Source organism: Somniosus microcephalus, chromosome 2 (genome assembly GCF_052327205.1).
Source record: "Somniosus microcephalus isolate GS21.2 chromosome 2, FLI_Smic_1.0, whole genome shotgun sequence".
In the NCBI taxonomy this organism is placed as follows: domain Eukaryota; kingdom Metazoa; phylum Chordata; class Chondrichthyes; order Squaliformes; family Somniosidae; genus Somniosus; species Somniosus microcephalus.
Window position 1 is genome coordinate 249045456 of NC_140988.1, and position 21087 is coordinate 249066542.

The window sequence follows — 21087 nt, forward strand, 5'->3', positions numbered from 1 at the left end:
GGATAAATGCGAGGTTATCCACTTTGGTGGCAAAAACAGGAAGGCAGATTATTATCTGAATGGCAATAGATTGGGAGAAGGGGAAGTGCAACGAGACCTGGGTGTCCTTGTGCACCAGTCGCTGAAGGTAAGCATGCAGGTGCAGCAGGCGGTTAAGGCGGCAAATGGTATGTTGGCCTTCGTAGCGAGAGGGTTTGAGTACATGAACAAGGATGTCTTGCTGCAGTTGTACAGGGCCTTGGTGAGACCACACCTTGAGTATTGTGTGCAGTTTTGGTCGCCTTATCTGAGGAAGGATGTTCTTGCCATGGAGGGAGTGCAGTGAAGATTCACCAGATTGATACCTGGGATGGCAGGAATGACGTATGAGAGCTTTCTTTCTTTGTCTTTCTTTCCTTCTTTCCTCTGCCATTCAATTAGATCAATGGCTGATCTGCGATCTAACTCCATGTACACACCTCTGGCCCATATCCCTTGATAACTTTGATTAACAAAAATCTTATCAATCTCAGATTTAAAATTAACAATCAGTCTCGTATCAATTGCCATTTGTGCAAGAGAGTTCCAAACTTCTACCACAATTTGCGTGTAGAAGTGTTTCCTAATTTCGCTCCTGAAAGATTTGACTCTAATTTTTAGACTGCCCCCTAGTCCTAGACTCCCCAACCAGCAGAAATAGTTTCTATCTACCCTATCTGTTCTCCTTAATATCCTGAAAATTTCAATCAAATGACCCCTTAACTTTAACTTGTGTAATCTCGCCTCATAATTTAACCCTTGGAGTCCAAGTATTATTCTGGTAAACCTACGCCAATATATCCTGCCTAAGGTGTGGTGCCCAGAACTGCTCACCGTACTCCAGGTGTGGTCTAACCAGGGCTTTGTATAGCTGAAGCATGACTTCTAGCTCCCTTGTATTCTTCTCCTCTAGACATAAAGACAAAATTCCATTAGCCTTTTTGATTATTTTCTGTATCTGTTCATGACATTTTAATGATCTATGTACCTGGACCCCAAAGTCTCTTTTGACCTCCACTGTTTTTAGCATTTCACTATTTAGAAAGTACCCTGTTCTATCCTTTTTAGGTTCAAAGTGGATGACCTCACATTTGCCTACATTGAAATTAATGTCTTTTTATTCGTTTATGGGATCTGGGCGTCGCTGGCAAGGCCAGCATTTATTGTCCATCCCTAATTGCCCTTGAGAAGGTGGTGGTGAGCTGCCTTCTTGAACCACTGCAGTCCCTGTGGTGAATGTACTCCCACAGTGCTGTTAGGGAGGGAGTTCCAGGATTTGACCCAGCGACGATGAAGGATCGGCGATATACTTGTAAGTCAGGATGGTGTGTGACTTGGAGGGGAACTTGGAGCTGGTGGTGTTTCCATGCGCCTGCTGCCCTTGTCCTTCTAGGTGGAAGAGTTTGTGGGTTTGGGAGGTGTTGCCGAAAAAGCCTTGCCGAGTTGCTGCAGTGCATCTTGTAGATGGTACACACTGCAGCCACGGTATGTCAGTGGTGGAGGGAGTGAATGTTTAAGGTGGTGGATGGGGTGCCAATCAAATGGGCTGCTTTGTCCTGGATGGTGTCAAGCTTCTTGAGTGTTGTTGGAGCTGCACTCATCCAGGCAAGTGGAGAGTATTCCATCACACTCCTGACTTGTGCCTTGTAGATGGTGGAAAGGCTTTGGGGAGTCAGGAGGTGAGACACTCGCCACAGAATACCTAGCCTCTGACCTCTTGTTGCCACAGTATTTATGTCGCTGGTCCAGTTAAGTTTCTGGTCAATGGTGACCCCCCCAGGATGTTGATAGTGGGGGATTCAGCGATGGTAATGCCGTTGAATGTCAAGGGGATGTAGTTAGACTCTCGCTTGTTGGAGATAGTCGTTGCCCGGCACACCTGTGGCGCGAATGTTACCTGCCACTTATCAGCCTGAGCCTGAATGTTGTCCCGGTCTTGTTGCATGCGGGCATGGACTGCTTCATTATCTAAGGAGTTCTGGTCATACTTTGTGCTTGGTATGACTCCAGCCAGTGGAGAGTTTTCCTCCTGCTTCCCATTGACTTCAGTTTTACTAGGGCTCCATGATGCCACATTTGGTCAAATGCTGCCTTGATGTCAAGGGCAGTCACTCTCACCTCTGGAATTCAGCATAACAACAGAAAATGCTGGAAAAACTCAGCAGGTCAGGCAACATCCGTGGAGAGAAATTTGAGTTGACGTTTCGGGTCGAACCCTTCTTCAAAACTGGAAAGAAAAGATAGATCGGAGGCAGGGCTGCGATCGGACAAAAGAATAAAAGAAACAAAAGAAGTAAAAGAGACAATAAAAGGTATTAGAAGCTAGACGAGATGGTAATAGGCTGAGATTAGGTGTAAAGTGTACTGGCAGGGCAAGAGATAGCTGCCAGGTGTGAGAGAAACAAAAGGAAAGGGGATGGGGGGAAAGGAGTGGAACAATTACAAGAAAAAATGAAATAGGGGCCGAGGTTATGATCTGAAATTGTTGAACTCGATATTGAGTCCGGAAGGCTGCAAAGTGCCTAATCGGAAGATGAGGTGCTGTTCCTCGAGTTTATGTTGAGCTTCCGTGGAAAAATGCAAGAGGCCAAGGACGGTGAGGTCCGAGTGGGAATGGAGCGGTGAATTAAAATGACAGGCGACCGGAAGCTCGGTCACCCTTACAGACTGAACGGAGGTGTTCCGCAAAGCGGTCACCCAATCTGCGTTTGGTCTCCCCAATGTAGAGGAGACCGCATCGTGAGCAGCGAATACAGTATACTAGATTGCGAGAAGTACAAGTAAATCGCTGTTTCACCTGGAAGGGGTGTTTGGGGCCCTGGACAGTGGGAAGGGGGGAGGTATAGGGGCAGGTGTTACATCTCCGCTTGCATGGGAAGGTGCCAGGCGAAGGGGAAGGGCTGTTTGGGGTGACAGAGGAGTGGACTAGGGTGTCTCAGAGGGAGCGGTCCCTGCGGAATGCTGAAAGGGGAGGGGAAGATACGTTTGGTGGTGGGATCAGCTCCTTTTGTCCATGTTTGGACCAAGGCTCTAATGAGGTCGGGAGCCGAGTGGTCTTGACGGAACCCAAACTGGGCATCCGTGAGCAGGTTATTGGTGAGTAAGTGCTGCTTGATGGCACTTTCGATGACACCTTCCATCATTTTGCTGATGATTGAGAGTAGACTGATGGGTTGGATTTATCCTGCTTTTTGCAGACAGGACATACCTGGGCAGTTTTCCACATTGTAGGATAGATGCCAATGTTGTCGCTGTACTGGAACAGCTTGGCTAGAGGTGCGGCTAGTTCTGGAGCACAAGTCTTCAGCAGGATAGCCGGGATGTTGTCAGGGTCCATAGCCTTTGCTGTATCCAGTGCGCTCAGCCGTTTCTTGATATCACGTGGAGTGAATCGAATTGGCTTAAGACTGGCTTCTGTGGTGGTGGGGACCTCGGGAGGTGGCCAATATAGATCATCCACTCGGCACTTCTTGTTGAAGATGGTTGCAATCGCTTCAGCCTTGTCTTTTGCACTCACGTGCTGGGCTCCACCATCATTGAGGATGGGGATATTCATGGAGCCTCCTCCTCCCGTTTAGTTGTTTAATGATCCACCACCATTCATGACTGGATGTGACAGGATTGCAGAGCTGTGATCTGATTCGTTGATGTGAGATCGCTTAGCCCTGTCAAAAGCATGCTGCTTCCACTTTTTAGCATGCATGTAGTCCTATGTTGCAGCTTCCCCAGGTTGGCACCTCATTTTTAGGTATGCCTGGTACTGCTCCTGGAATGCTCTTCTACACTCCTTATTGAAGCAGGGTTGGTCCCCTGGCTTGATGGTAATGGTAGAGTGAGGGATATGCCAGGCCATGAGGTTATAGGTTGTGGTGGAATACAATTCTGCTGCTGCTCATGGCCCACAGTGCCTCATTGAAGCCCAGTTTTGAGCTGCTAGATCTGTTCTGAATCTATCCTATTTAGCACAGTGGTAGTGCCACACAACACGATGGAGGGTGTCCTCAATGTGAAGACGGGACTTCATCTCCACAATGTGCGGTGGTCACTGCTACCAATACTGTCATGGACAGATGCATCTGCAACAGTTAGATTGGTGAGGACGAGGTCAAGTAGGTTTTTTCCTTGTGTTGTTTCTCTCACCACCCGTCGCAGGCCCAGACTGGCAGTTATGTCCTTCAGGTCTTGGCCAACTTGGTCAGTAGTGGTGCTACCGAGCCACTCTTGATGATGGACATTGAAGTCCCCCACCCAGAGTACATTCTGTACCCTTGCTACTCTCGGTGCTTCTTCCAAGTGATGTTCAACATGGAGGAGTACTGATTCATCAACTGAGGGAGGGTAGTAGGTGGTAATCAGCAGGAGCTTTCCTTGCCCATGCTTGACCTGAAGCCATGAGATTTCATGGGGTCCGGAGTTAATGTTGAGGACTCCCAAGGCCACTCCTTCCGACTGTATAGGACTGTGCCACCATCCCTGGTGGGTCTGTCCTGCCGGTGGGACGGGACAGGACATACCCAGGGATGGTGATGGAGGAGTTTGGGACATTGACATTTGCCACAGTTTTGCCCATTCATTTTATCAATATTTCTTCGTAATTTTTTGCTTTCATCTACACTGCCGCCTATCTTTGTGTCATTGGCAAATTTGGATACATGGCTTTCTATGCCATCATCTAAGTCATGAATAAATACAGTGAATAGTTGAGGCCCCAACACACATCCCTGCGGGACACCACTAGTCATATCCTGCCAACTTGAGTACCTACCCATTGATGTAAGAAAACTACTAGACATTTGGTCTAAGTGTTAAACAAAGCTTTAATCAACTGTTTTACAACATGGAGGTCTAGTTGTGTCCTTCACTAGTTCCTGTTAATGTCCTGCGCAAGCTGGGCCCGTGCCAGAGTATTTATACTCTCCCTGGACAGCGCCACCCGCAGGTCGCTCAGTATTATTTCATAAGTCTTTCTTTCATGAATGACTGACTGATTCATGTCACCCATTATCCCTACTCTCTCTCCTGCTGCTCAGCCAATTTCCTAACCAGGCCAACAATTTGCCTTCAATTCCTTGGGCTTCCACCTTAGTTAACGGTCTCTTATGTGGGACTTTATCAAATGCCTTCTGGAAGTCCATATAAATAACATCCATAGATATTCCCCTGTCCGCTACTTTAGTCACCACCTCAAAAAATTCAATCAGCTTTGTCAGGCATGACCTACCTTTCACAAATCCATGCTGGCGCTCCCTAATCAACGGAAAATTTTCAAGTTGTTCAATCACCCTCTCCTTAATTCTAGACTGTAATAATTTCCCAACAACAGATGTTAGGATAGCCTAAAATCAAAACAGGTTGACAGGTCAGTCCCTCTCATTGATGCTCTGTGCAAAACAGCTGTGTGTTTGTCTGTATTCTATAGGTTTTGAGTCCGTTTTCATTCAGTACAAAAATTTTTTTTAAAGTGGTAGTTATTCCATATTGGTTTCTTCTGATCTGCAGCAAGGAATTTACAAACACCTGTTAATCTGCAGACTTTTCTTGTCAACAGCAATTAATATCAGGTTGTTATTTATAGCAATTGGATTTTGTGGCCTTAAAAGGAGACATGGCTCTCTCAAAGCAGAGTAATCCATTGTGTATTACATTGGCCCAGCATTTGCAGTCGGGATGCCGGCGAACTGGCAGCGTTCGCCGTCAATCTGCCTTTGAGACGGACAGTAACTTCGGGATTTGGTGCATGCGCAGTCGCATGTGGAAATCCTAAAGTTGCGGTCAGTGATTGACAGCTCCAAAACAGGCTGCGCTGTGCTTCCCCCCCTCCCCACCACAGAGCCAGCAATCTGTGTAATCAGGGAAACTGATGACAACTTTGGCTCTTCTGCAGTAAGTACGCTGTTAAATTTCCCACTAAAAGTTAGACCCAAAGGGATTAGATGTAACTGGGGTTTTAACAGCATTTTGCTGCTAAACAATGTTAATGGCCTGGAAAACTTATTTTAATTTTGTGCAGTGTGAAATTTGTCCATTTTAATAAAAAATTAAAATTTTTAAGAAACTTTATTTGTCCATCTTTATTTCAGGTTTGCTTTTTTCTCCATGTGAGAGCCTCAATCTTTGTTTTGCTCTCTCTAACTATTTTAAAACGTTAGAATTTTACTCACTTCCTGTTCGCAGTCTGTGAGACTTCTGTGTTTTGATTGGCTGCTTAGACAGCCTGTGTTGATACCACAGCAGTTCGCACAAGGGGATCCCCACTATAGTTCGTTGATTTAAATTGAAGGTCGGAAAACCCGAAGTTCTTGACACACGGATTGCGAGATCCTTGTATGAAGCATACTTCGGGGCCAACAGCAAACGTCTTTGCTTTGCTGCTGACCGCAAATTCCGGGCCATTGTATATTTTTCCTGTTATTTAAAAAAAAAAAGCATATAATTTAATTTGCTTTGAGCAACACCATGGGAGATCTAGTAACAAAATAACTTTTAAGTAATTCTTGTGAAGTAGTTTGAGATGTTTGAGTGAAATAAGCCCCTGATTGGCACTGGCAAGCTGTAAAGTGCAGATGCTGAGTGAGGTACAGCAGTAAATACTGCAGTAGCACTGGTGCTAGGCAGACCAGGACATGCCAGCAGTGCTAAGTTAGTTAGCATGCAGGTACAGCAAGTAATTAGGAAGGCAAATGGAGTGTTGGCCTTTACTGCAAAAGGAATGGAGTATAAAAATAGGGAAGTCCTGTTACAACTGTACATGGCGTTGGTGAGACCACACCTGGAGTACTGCGTACAGTTTTGGTCTCCTTATTTAAGGAAGGATATACTGTACTTGCATTGGAGGCAGTTCAGAGAAGGTTCACGAGGTTGATTCCAGAGATGAAGGGGTTGTTTTATGAAGAAAGGTTGAGCAGGTTGGGCCTATACTCATTGGAGTTTAGAAGAATGAGAGGGGATCTTATTGAAACATATAAGATTCTGAAGGGGCTTGACAGGGTAGATGCAGAGAGACTGTTTCCCCTCGTGGGGGAATCTAGAACTAGGGGGCATAATTTCAGAATAAGGGGGCACCCATTTAAAACGGAAATGAGGAGGAATTTCTTTGAGGGGCGTGAATCTTTGGAATTCTCTTTCCCAGAGTGCTGTGGAGGCTGGGTCATTGAATATATATAAGGTGGAGATAGACAGATTTTTGAATGGTAAGGGAGTGAAGGGTTATGGGGAGCAGGCAGGGAAGTGGAGTTGAGACCAAGATCAGATCAGCCATGATCTTATTGAATGGCAGAGCAGGCTCGAGGGGCCAAATGACCTACTCCTGCTCCTACGTCTTATGTTCTTATATTCAAGCAGCTATGTGTATGTGGTTAGTAGTCCCAGTTGTGCCTGTCCTGGCTCTGGTTGTGCAATGTTTAATGAAGAGTGTATTGTTTCTTCAAGCTCTTAGCTATTCCTGCTGTGAATGAGAAGAATTCCAACTAAAAGTTTGTTTACAACTTTGTTCTGTCCCTTTTTACATACCCAAAAACTTCCGATTGACACTTAACCTGCCTTTCCACAAAATGGCTATAGATAGTGGTAAAACAAACAAAATACTGGGTGGAATAAAAATGTTTGTACCAGTTATTATGAAAAAAGTTCTGGCAAAAAAAAAAAGCTGAAGGTAAAGCGAAGCTAAGCCAGGACTTGTTAATTTAATAATAATAAAGAAACTTCTCAGGAGTTAAATCAGTTTCAGCACTCTCTCTTGCATTAAAATATATAGTATTGTAATAGAGAATTAAACTGAAGTGCAAGAAAAACAAAATAATGAAGAACTTTTCTTTTTTGAAGCTAGTTTTCCCTTCTTGCAAGTGATTCATCTCATAGATGTTGTTTTCAAAAATCGTATTTGGCTATGTTCAGTGTAGAAAAGAATGATGAAGAGCAGTAACTAATGCATGCAGCATTTTCAACCCAGGGGTTAAGATAATCATAGAAACTTACAGCACAGAAGGAGGCCATTCGGCCTGTCGTGCCTGTGTTGGCTCTTTGAAAGAGCAGTTGTGCTTAGTCCCACATCCCCGCTTTTTGTCCGTAGCCCTGTAAGTTCCTCATCCTCAAGTATCTCCATTTTAAAGTTATTTATGGAATCAGCTTCCACCACCTTTTCGGGTAGAGCGTACCAGATCCCGACAACGCTGAGTGAAAAAATTTCTCCTCCTTTCCCCTCTGGATCTTTTGCCAATGATTTTAAATCTATGACCTCTAGTTATTGACCCACTCGCCAGAGGGAATCATTTTTTTCTATCTACTCTATCAAACCCTCTCATCATCTTGAAAACCTCTATTAGGTCCCCTCTTAACCTCTGTTTCGAGGAGAACCGTTCTAACTTTTCCAACCGCTCCTCATAACTGTAGTCCCTCATCCCTGTTTCCCCTGGCTGGAGAGTCTAGAACTAGAGGGCATTGCCTTAGGATAAGGGGTCGGCCTTTTAAGACTGATAGGAGGAATTTCTTCACTCAGAGGGTTGTAAATCTTTGGAATTCTCTACCCCAGTGGGCTGTGGATGCTCAGTCTTTGAGTATATTCAAGGCTGAGATCGATAGTTTATTGGACTCTAGGGGAATCAAGGGATATGGGAATCGGGTAGGAAAGTGGAGTTGAGGTCGATGATCAGCCATGATCTTACTGAATGGTGGAGCTGGCTCAAGAGGCCGTATGGCCTATTCCTGCTCTTAATTCTTCTGTTCTTATGTTAACATCCTGGTAAACCTCTTCTGTAACCTTGCTAAGGCCTTTACATCTCTCTTGAAGTGTGGTGCCCAGAATTGTCTACAATACTCCAGCTGAGGCCTAACCAATGATTTTATAAAGTTCTAGCACAATCTCTTTGCTTTTACATTCTATTCCCGTATTTATAAACCCAAGTAACCCGTGTGCATTTTTAATCATCTTATCAGCTTGCCCTGCCACCTTTGAGGATTTGTGTATATGGACAGCAAGGTTCTCTGCTCGTCTGTACTTTTCAAAATCGTGCCATTTATAGTATACTGTCTTTCCATATTAGTCCTCCTGAAGTGCGTCACTTCACATTTCTCCACATTGAACTCCATCTGCCATGCTTTTGCCCATTTCACCATCCTGTCCGTCATCCTGAAGCCTACAACTATCTATTACTTTGTCAAGTTTCGTATCATCTGCAAACTTTATAATGCTGCTCCCTACACCAGATTCTAAGTTGGTATAAAAATTGAAGAGAGCATTTCAGATCCCGACAACTCTGAGTGAAAAAACTGACCCTTGGGGAACACCACTGCACACCACCTCCCAGCCTGAAAAACATCCATCCACCTCCACCCTTTGTTTCCTGTCACTGAGCCAATTTTATATCCATACCAACACTTTTCCCTTAATTCCATGGGCTTCCATCTTCTTCATCGGCCTCCTGTGTGGCACTTTGTCGAATGCCTTCTGAAAGTCCATACATTCAACATCTGCTGCACTACTTTGATCAACTTTCTCTGTTACCTCATCAAAGAAATCAATCAAGTTAGTCAGACACTATTTTCTTTTAACAAATCCATGCTGGCTCTGCTTGACTAACCCATGCCTTTCCAAATGAAAGTTTATTTTGTTCCTGATAATGGTTTGCATTAACTTCCCCACCACTGATGTTAAGTTGACTGGCCTGTAGTTTCCTGGTTTATCCTTTTCCCTTTCTTGAATAGTGGTATAACATTAGCAACCCTCCAGTACTCTGGCACTACTCCTGTATCCAATGTGGATTGAAAGATTGTGACCAATGCTGTTGCTATTTCTATCTTTGCTTCTTTCAACAACCTAGGATGCATTCATAAGAACATTAGAAATAGGAGCAGGAGTAGGCCATTTGGCCCTTCGAGCCTGCTCTGCCATTCAATAAGATCACCTCAACTCCACTTTCCTGCCCTATCCCCATATCCCTTGATTCCCTTAGTATCCAAAAATCTATCGATCTGTCTTGAATATACTCGAAGACTGAGCACCCGCAGAACTTTGGCGTGGAGTATGCCAAAGATTCACAACCCTTTGAGTGAAGAAATTTCTCCTCATTTCAGTCCTAAATGGCTGACCCCTTATTCTGAGACTGTGAACTCTAGTTCTAGACTCCCCAGCCAGGGGAAAATGGCCTCCCAGCATCTACCCTGTCAACCTCCTTAAGAATTTTATGTTTCAATGAGATCATCTCTCATTCTAATAAACTCTAGGGAGTGTAGGTCGAGTCCACTCCATCTCTCCTCATAGGTCAATCCCCTCATCCTAGGAATCAGTCTGGTGAACATTCATTGCACTCTCTCCAAGGCAAGTACATCCTTCCTTAGGTAAGATGACAAAAACTGTACACAGTATTCCAGGTGTGGTCTCACCAAGGCCCTATAAGACTTCTTACTTTTACACTCCAATCCCTTTGTAATAAAGGCGAACAGACCATTTACTTTCCTAATTGCTTGCTGTACCTTCATGTTAACTTTCTGTGATTTGTATACAAGAACACCCAGGTCCCTCTGAACACCAACATTTCCCAGCCTCTCATCTTTTCCTACCAAAGTGGATAACTTCACATTTCTCCACATTATATTCCATCTGCCACATTTTTGCCCACTCACTTAACTTGTCAATATCCCTTTGCAGCTTCTTTGCGTCCTCACAGCTTACTTTTCCACCTAGCTTTGTTTTGTCAGCAAACTTGGACACATTCCATCTGGACCAGGTGACTTACCAACTTTTAATAAAGCTAATCTTTTTTGTTTTCTTCTCTACCTATTACTGTTCTGTCCATAACTTCCCTTTCGTCTTTTAGTATAACCTTCACATCATCCGCTTCCTTTGTGAAGACGGATGCAAAGTACTCATTTAATACTTTAGCCATGACCTCTGCCTCTATACAAACATTTCCTTTTGGGTCCTCAATAGGTCCAACATTTTCCCTAGCTATAATAGCTTACACATTATATGTTTATAAAATGTTTTGGGATTCAGTTTAATGTTGCCTGCTAATCTTTTCACAAGCTATTCACAATATATATAAATGATCTAGACGAGGGAACTAGATGTAATATCTCCAAGTTTGCAGATGACACAAAGCTGGGTGGGCATGTGTGCTGTGAGGAGGATGCCGAGAAACTCCAGTATGATTTGGACAGGTTGGGTGATTGGGCAGAAGCATGGCAGATGCAGTATAATGTGGATAAATGCGAGGTTATCCACTTTGGTGGCAAAAACAGGAAGGCAGATTATTATCTGAACGGCAATAGATTGGGAGAAGGGGGAAGTGCAACGAGACCTGGGTGTCCTTGTGCACCAGTCGCTGAAGGTAAGCATGCAGGTGCAGCAGGCGGTTAAGAAGGCAAATGGTATGTTGGCCTTCGTAGCGAGAGGGTTTGAGTACAAGAACAAGGATGTCTTGCTGCAGTTGTACAGGGCCTTGGTGAGACCACACCTTGAGTATTGTGTGCAGTTTTGGTCGCCTTATCTGAGGAAGGATGTTCTTGCCATGGAGGGAGTGCAGTGAAGATTCACCAGACTGATACCTGGGATGGCAGGAATGACCTATGAAGAGAGATTGGGTCGATTGGGCTTATACTCACTGGGACTTAGAAGAATGAGAGGGGATCTCATTGAAACATACAAAATTCTAACAGGACTGGACAGACTGGATGCAGGAACGATGTTCCCGATGGCCGGGGAGTCCAGAACCAGGGGGTCACAGTCTTAAGGATAATGGGTAAGCCATTTAGGACAGAGATGAGGAGGAATTTCTTCACCCAGAGAGTGGTGAATCTGTGGAATTCTCTACCACGGAAGGCAATGGAGGCCAATACATTATTAAATATATTCAAGAAGGAGTTGGATATATTTCTTAAGGCTAAAGGGATCAAGGGATATGGGGAGAAGGCAGGGACAGGGTACTGAATTTGGATGATCAGCCATTGTACCGTCCTCCCTACGTGTATGTGTCTGTACGCAGTTAGACAGCCAGCCAAACTCTTTTCAATAACGACATGGGAGTCAGGATGTAGTGTCCAAGCTTCGGTGTTTAATGATGCCACACTTGCATGAGGTCAATGAAACAATACAAATCAGTGGTATTGGGTTGGAGTAAAACTGAGAAAGAAATGCACCTTGTTACAAACATGAGATGAAACAAACATCTAAACATGAATATGAAATGAAACCATTCAACTCACAGGCAATGCTTTCGAAGGCGTAACAATGTATGATTACAGCAGATTAACTTGCAGCACACTTCATGCTGATGTGACCTCTTTGTTTGCTTATCACTGTACTACCTGTTCCTGTTGAGTGACCCTACTGGCCATTACCATCTACTGCCACCTACTGGCGGCAACAAAACGTAACACCTGCAATTATAAGGCAGAACACTCCCCGCCTGGCGTCTATTAGATGCCACTACTTATAAAACATACAGAACTGTGGAATCAATAACACTCAGTCCTCCTTAGGTAAGAGGAGTACGACCTCTGAGATGGGTCTGAAGAACTTTTTGACCGTCCCTTGAACAGTGGCCTTCACCTCTATCTTTCGCACCCTGTCGTCTTTGCTGGGAAAGACAGAGGTGACAAGACCCATAGGCCACTCATTGCGGGATACTTGGCTTTCTTTCAGTAAGACGATGTCACCTTCTCGGAGACTCCGACGAGCCTCGTTCCACTTCCGCCGGCTTTGCAAAGTGGGAAGGTACTCGGTGCGCCAGCGGCTCCAGAACTTACTGGCCAAGGCTTGTACTCTTCTCCACTGGCTCTTCAGGAGGTCTTTGTCAGTGAAGTCTCCAGGAGGAGTGGGTACACTGCCCTTCTGTGTGAGTAACATATTTGGAGTCAAAAGGAATGGTGAATCTGGATCGGAAGAAACAGGAACAAGGGGCCTCGCATTAATGATTGCTGACACTTCAGCCATGAAGGTGCACAGCACTTCGTGCGTCAGCTGAGGTGGTCTGTTCTGTCGCAACATGGAGTCCAGAATGCGCCGCGACACTCCAATCATGCGCTCCCACGCACCACCCATGTGTGAAGCATGTGGAGGATTAAATTCCCATGTGCAACCTTGCTGGCTTAGGTATGTCAGGATGCTTGGCCTTTGGTTGTGTTCATTCCCTAACTCTAGCTCTCGACAGGCTCCAATGAAATTTGTTCCACAGTCGGATCTTAACTGCTTTGCTGGCCCGCGGATGGCGAATAATCTTCGTAATGCATTAATGCAGCTGGACGTGTCCATGGACTCGATCACTTCTATATGCACAGCTCTTGTGCTCATACAAGTGAATAACATAGCCCAGCATTTGCTATGAGCGGCACCTCCTCTGATGAGGCGAGTAGTGATAGTCCAAGGGCCAAAAACATCCAGGCCGACGTATGAAAATGATGGCGATGAACTAAGTCATTCCGGAGGCAGATCAGCCATCTTCTGCTCCTCCGTTCTCCATCTGAGCTTTCTGCATGTGACGCATTGGTCTAAGACAGATCCAATCAACCGTTTGCCGCTGACGATCCACAAGCCGGCTGCTCGAATGGCTCCCTCAGTGAACTGGCGGCCCTGGTGCTCTATCAGTTCATGGTGGTGTCTTGTGAGCAATGTTGTGATGTGGCTTTGATGTGGCAAGACAACAGGACTCCTTTCTTGCAAGCTCAGTTCTGCATGCGTCAGCCGTCCTCCAATTCTGATGAGGCCGTCATTCAAAACTGGATTCAGTTTCCACAGTGAACTGGTCTTGGTAATGGTTCTTTTTTCAGCAAGTGCTCTGTACTCCTCAGAGTACGCCTGAACTTGAACTGACCTGATAATGTTCTCAGCTGCAGCCAACTCGTCTGGGGAACGAGGCTTCCTGCACCAGTGCCAACCTCTGCATTTGTTTGATGAGCTGCCAGGATCGGACTTGAGAGCGAGCCACGTGGATTAAGAAAGCTATGGCTCTAACGAGCGATTGCCAGGTTGAAAAGCACTCGCAGGTAAGTAGACTCTCTTGGGTGTGAGTCATTAAGCTGATCACATGAGGACGACCTCCACATCTAGTTCTGGGCTGACGAGCTTGAATGATTCTTGTGCCGTATGGTCAGCTTGGTCAGGTTTGTGTAAGAATGCTGGCCTGGTAAACCACATTGTACTGGAGAACTGGGAGGCAGGCACTGACCTGGTGGCGAGGTCAGCTGGATTCAGCTCTGTGGGCACATAGTGCCACTGGTTGGGGCATGTTAATTGTCTTATTCGCTGAACTCTCTTGTGTACATATATGAAGAACCTCTTTGACTCATTGGAGATGTAACTGAGCACAACTTTGCCGTCACAGTAGAATTTCACTGCATCAAGCTTGAAATCTATCTCATCAGGATGAGATCCGCCATCTCCACCGCTAATACTGCAGCACATAACTCCAGGCGTGGTATGGTGGGCTCTGGCCGGGGTGTCAACTTCGCCTTTCCCAGGACAAATCCCACGTTGCTTTGGCCCTCATCATCCAGGGATCTCGGGTAGGCTACCGCGCCAATAGCTTTCTCGGACGCATCTGAGAATACACACAACTCGCTGTGTTTGGATTTGGAGAGTGTGTCTGGTGAGTAGGTGCGTGGGATATGTAGATTTTTGAGAGAATTTCTCCATGTCTCCCATTCTGTTAACCTGTCTTCGGGGAGTGGAGAGTCCCAGTCGCTCATGTCTGTGCAGAGTTCTCGTAGTAGGGCTCTTCCCTGAATAGTCACTGGCGCCACCATGCCGAGAGGGTCAAAGAGTGAGTTGTCCGTTGACAGCACTCCACGGCGTGTAAATGGCTTGTCACCTACAGACACTGCAAAGGTGAAGGTGTCAGATTCAATTTCCCAACGTAAACCAAGGCTTAGCTGGGCTGACATGGTTTCGTCACTGAGGTCCAAGTCTTTAATGCCCTTGGCGAGATCCTCAGCTGGGAAGGGCTTCATCACTGCTACACTGTTTGGGGCAATTTTGTGCAGCCTCAGGTTGGACTGTGCGAATGAAGCTTGAGTTTGCTTCAGCAGGTTGATGGCTTCTGCTTCTGAAGGTAAGGATATGAGGCCGTCATCAACATAAAAATGTCTCTCCACAAACTATCTTGTGTCTGTTCCATGCTCGTGTTCTCCCTCTTTGAGTGGAGGTGCTAATTCAGCATGGTTACTCTCGAAAACCTTTTCCATGAAGGCAATGAACTGTTCCTTCATTTCGGGCTTTCTATCTAATGTGCGCCGCAGTGATGCGAGGCGTGACAGTGCCTGATCGCGATTGTTAGGCAGAAGAAGCCGGGGTACCTTGAAGGGGAGAGGCGCAACCCAGCTGTTCGCCTCATCTTTGTGAAATTCTTTCTCCATAATATTCATGAAAGCTTCGTCTTCGAAGGAGAGAGCACCTTTGTTGTCATCTTTTGTCTTTTCAAACACGGTGTGCCCCCGTTTGTCGACCAGCTCTGGTGTCAGTCGAGCACCCCCATGCTGTGTGAGAGAAATCACCTTGTTGCTCCCTGCCGTAGCTCGCGCTCTCTTTCAGGTGGATGTGACTTGGGCAGGGAGTGAGGAAAGAGGGTCGTCTGCTTTCTAGCACGTTGGTCTTAAAGGTGCTTACGTTGGGCTTGTGAGCTTGGCCTAGGCACACTTCTCCCACGAGCACCCAGCCTAAGTCGAGTCTTTGGGCAAAGGGGGCATCGTGTGGTCTGTTAACTTGCTCTCTCACCTTATGCACCCTCACCACATCTCTCCCGAGCAGGAGGAGAATCTGGGCCTTTGGATCCAATGCTGGGATGCGTGATGCTTTGGGCTTTAGGTGGGCATGGTGAAGTGCTGTCTCAGGCGTTGGTATCTCCGACCGGTTGTTCAGGATTTCACTGCACTCTATCAGTGGCAGTAAGTCTCTGCTCACCCCTTCACTCACTGCCTCGGCACAGAACCCATCTGCTTTCCTTCCTGCCATCTCTAAGAGTCCGGCACAGGTTCTCAGTGAGTAAGAGGCTGGGCTACACTCGACGCCGAATATGTCAAAAAAGTCTGACCGTGCGAGTGACCGGTTACTTTGGTCATCGAGTATTGCGTACATGTTAACTGAGTGGTCGCGCTGTCCTTGTGGGTAGACTCTTACAAGGCATATTTTGGAACACGATCGTCCTGTGAGGCCTTGACCACACACCTCCGTGCATATGGAGCTCACCGTTGGTGCAGTGGTAAGGGTTCCCTTTCTCTCGTCTCCGGGCTCAGAGTCCTTGATGGTTGGCTTTTCCGTTGTGGGGGTAGGACCTGGGTGCATAGCTGTGCTGTGGCGGTCACTCTCGCACTCCCTGCATCTCAACGCTATCCTACAGTCTCTTGCAGTGTGGGAAATGGAGGCGCAACACCTAAAACATATCCTATTATCTTTGAGGTAGGCTCTGCGTTCATCTGTGGTCTTGTTTCTGAAGCCTCTACATTTTGCGAGCGGATGAGGCTTATGATGGATGGGGCAGTGTTTTCCGGGATCGTCTTCATTCTTTGCTGCATCTATGCTGATGTCGGTCTTTACAGTGACATCCGTCTTATGCACAGATATAGGCATTCTTGTGCCTACGTACTTTGACATGGGCTTCTCATACTTTGAGGGTCCACTACAGTAGCTGGACAGGGCAAAGCTTGGATCATTTCTAATTCTGGCGTCTCTGCAGATAAAGTTCACAAAGAAGGAAAATGGGGGAAACCACATGTGGTTGTCTTCTTTGAATTTTGAGCCTACGTTGATCCATTTTTCTTGGAGAGGGTGGGGCAACTTCTCCACTATTGGGTTGATGCCGCGAGCAGTATCTAAATAGGAGAGCCCAGGTAAGTATCCATCTGTTTTGGCTGCCAGTAACTCCATTAAAAGGTCTCCAAGTTCTCTAAGCTTAAGGTAGTCTGTTACCTATTTTAGGAAAGTTTTCCAGCTCACTGAAGAGGCCTTTCTCTATCACCTCAGGAGCACAGTAACACTCCGAGTCTTGACCAGACCATTCTAAGGGCTGTGCTTGGGTCATTTGTGTACACAAACCGGATCCTACGGGCATGTTCTGACGATTCTTTGCCCAGCCATGATGACAACAAATCCAACTCCTCACTAGCACTCAGGCTCAAGCCGCCAGTGGCATTAAGGAAGGATGACTGCCATGCTCTAAAACTCTCTGGCTTGTCGTCAAATTTTGAGAGACCTGTGATTACAAGTTCTCTACGTGCCAAATACTGGGCAATGCCTGTCATATTAGGAGTCTGTGCATGGGCTGCCAGAGTATGATCGCATCGGAAGGGCTGCGATTGGATGGGAGACTGCCATGCCGGGTGACCTGTTCTAGCCTTTGAAAAGGGTTCTTTTTTGATGTGGAATTTTGGCATGAGTACCTTCCAAGTGGCTGGGAGCGGCGGATTGAGGCACAGGTTTCTTCGGGAGCGCTGCAAACTCCTTCGTGTGACCAGTCATCAATAACAAGGAAGGGGTCGTCATCAGTGTAGCGTGAATGATTCACCTGAGTGACCTCATGTTGGGCTGGTGATGGTGATTCCGTGTTCTCGTGCAATGGTTCAAAGTTTGGGAAGGAGGAGATGTCTGTGCGTATCCTAGCCTGCTCCTGGACATAGTCGCTTGTCCGCCTCTCAGTGCTTTGAGGTGATGCAGGACGAGCAATGCTGCGGTGCTCCCCCACCTCTGCTTCTAGTGCCGCTTCCCATATCTCCGCCTCAGCAGTAGCGGCAGCTGCTTCTTTCTCAATGTGTAGTGCCTCCAGCGTGGCGTCCAATGTAGCAGCCTCTGCTTGTAGTCGGACCTTCTCTTTCTTCACAGCCAGTTCCTTTTGAAGGAACAGCGATATATTTCCAAGTCAGGATGGTGTGTGACTTGGAGGGGAGCTTGGAGGTGGTGGTGTTCCCATGTGCCTGCTGCCCTTTTCCGAAAACCGAAACACGGCTGGTCCCGAGGTTTTCGGATAAAGGATAGTCTACCTGTATATACTATTTTAATGAATTTGTGAACCAGTATGCAAAAATAGCGCAGGAATTTTTAACCCCTTATAATGCCAATATTTTTTTTGTCGTTTTGGCAAAATAACAGTTAACACTATTATTCTAGTGTTACATCATTAGCTGAACCAAGGAATCTATGGTAATAACAGTGGAGGCCTATGGGGAAGCCCATCCTTTTATAATGTCAGTGGTCAACAAATGGGGCAGTACTTTTTTAAATTAAAGTAATTCATCAATTTCATGTAAATCGATCAGTACATTACTGAGATTGAGTGTTGTGAGAAAAGGCACCTGCAGTAATTCTACTTGACGGTCTGTGGAAAGAATTGTGGCCACAAATCCATGCTCTACTGTCACGAGATGTAATGTATGGGTATGCTCGTGCACTTAAGACAATTGTAACATATGAACATGTATATGGACATACAATAAAGACAAGAGAAGAGTATTTGGCCCGCCAAACCGGTTCCATCCAGACATGGTACAGCCGACATGCATTATCACCTCCGCCCCCTCCTCCGCCTTCCCAATCAAGCAATTTTCTGGGAGATGCAAAAAAAGAGAATAAAAGTTTAGGCCAATTATGGGGTAACTCTGGAAAACTCCTTTTTGCTTACTGAAGGCAGTCAAGAAGGCTGCAGTCAATAATTCCAAATACCCCTCACCTAGCTTCCATAACTTGATGTCCTTGACTCTCGATTTGTTGAGCTCCCTTTTGATGGGCTACTCCACTGTCCCTAAATTGTCAGACTGCTGGTCTGACATCCAGTACTGGATGAGCAGAAATTTCTTTCCTCCCAAGTAAACATTGGGAAGACCGAAGGCATTGTCTTCGGTCCCCATCACGAACTCCGTTCCCTAGCCACCGACTCCATCTCTCTCCCTGGCTACTGTTTGAGGCTGAACCAGACTGTTCGTAACCTCGGTGTCATATTTGACCCCGAGATGGGCTTCCAACCACATATCCACACCATAACCAAGACCGCCTGTTTCCACTTCTGGAACATCGCCTGACTCCGCCCCGCTTCAGCTCATCTTCTGAAACCCTCATCCATGCCTTTGTTACCTCTAGACTTGAATATTCCAGCACACTCCTGGCTGGCCTCCTACGTTTTACCCTCCATAAATTTGAAGTCATCCAAAGCTTTGCTGCCCGTGACCTAACTTCACCAAGTCCCTTTCACCCATCACCCCTGTGCTCACTGACCTACATTGCATCCCAGTAAAGTAAGGCCTTGATTTTCTCATCTTTGATTTCAAATCCCTCCATGGCCTCGACCCCCCGCCATCTCCGTCATCTCCACCAGCCCCACAATATCTGCGCTTCTAGAAACATAGAAGATAGGAGCAGGAGTAGGCCATTTGGCCCCTCGAGCCTGTTCCACCATTCAATGCGATTGTGGCTGATCATCCAAATTCAGTACCCTGTCCCTGCTTTCTCCCCATATCCCTTGATCCCTTTAGCCTTAAGAAATATATCCAACTCCTTCTTGAATATATTTAATGAATTGGCCTCTACTGCCTTCTGTGGTAGAGAATTCCACAGGTTCACCACTCTCTGGGTGAAGAAATTCCTCCTCATTTCTGTCCTAAATGGCTTACCCCTTATCCTTAGACTGTGACCCCATGCTCTGGACTCCCTAACCATCGGAAACATCCTTCCTGCATCTAGTCTGTCTAGTCCTGTTGGAATTTTATAAGTTTCAATGAGATCCCCTCTCATTCTTCTAAACTCCAGCGAGTACAAGCCCAATCGACCCAATCTCTCCTCATACGTCATTCCTGCCATCCCAGGTATCAGCCTGGTGAATCTTCGCTGCACTCCTTCCATGGCAAGAACATCCTTCCTCAGATAAGGCGACCAAAACTGCACACAATACTCAAGGTGTGGTCTCACCAAGGCCCTGTACAACTGCAGCAAGACATCCTTGTTCCTGTAGTCAAATCCTCTCGCTACGAAGGCCAACATACCATTTGCCGCCTTAACCGCCTGCTGCACCTGCATGCTTACCTTCAGCGACTGGTGCACAAGGACGCCCAGGTCTCGTTGCACTTCCTTCTCCCAATCTATTGCCATTCAGATAATAATCTGCCGCCTTGTTTTTGACACCAAAGTGGATAACCTCGCATTTATCCACGTTATATTGCATCTGCCATGCTTCTGCCCAATCACCCAAACTGTCCAAATCGTACTGGAGTTTCTCTGCATCCTCCTCACAGCACACACGCCCACCCAGCTTTGTGTCATCTGCAAACTTGGAGATATTACATCTAGTTCCCTCGTCCAGATCATTAATATATATTGTGAATAGCTGGGGTCCAAGGACCGATCCCTGCGGTACCCCACTAGTCACTGCCCGCCACTCGGAAAAAGACCCGTTTATTCCAACTCTTTGCTTTCTGTCTGCCAACCAGTTCTCTATCCAAGTCAATACCTTGCCCCCAATCCCATGTGCCTTAACTTTACATGCTAATCTCTTATGTGGGATCTTATCGAAAGCCTTCTGAAAGTCCAAATACACCACATCCACTGGTTCTCCCTTATCTATTTTACCAGTTACATCCTCAAAAAATTCCAGTAGATTAGTCAAGCATGATTTACCTTTTTGTAAATCCATGTTGACTTTGTCCGATCCGGTCACTGTTTTCTAAGTGCTCTGGAAAACATTTATCTAATTCTGGCCTCTTCAGCATGCCCGATTTTCATCGCTCCACCATTGGTGGTCGTGCCTTCCGCTGCCAAGGACCTACTCTCTGGCATTCCTTCCCTAAATCTCTCCACCTCTCTTTCCTCCTTTTTAGCTGCTCTTTAAAACCTACCTCTTTGATCAAGCTTTTGGTCATCTGCCCTAATATCTCCTTTTGTGGCTCAGTGTCAAATTTTGTTTTATATCGCTCTTGTGAAATGCCTTGGGACGTTTTACTACGTTAAAAGCGCTATATAAAGACAAGTTGTTGTTGCTGCAGTGAATCCTTACCTAATGCACATGTTGGTAATCAATTTCAGAGGTCAGTGACTCTAAGAAGCAATACTACCTAGCATCTACCCTAATTCTTGGCTTTCATATTTTATGCTCATGTTCTTTA

The 21087-nt window shown here is 46.1% G+C and overlaps 1 protein-coding gene across 10 annotated transcripts in view; it reads left to right on the forward strand.

Moving 5' to 3' along the window:
- pcm1 (pericentriolar material 1) overlaps positions 1-21087 on the forward strand; it is a 239363-nt gene that overhangs the window by 74831 nt on the left and 143445 nt on the right. The gene's annotated exons all lie outside the window — the stretch shown is intronic.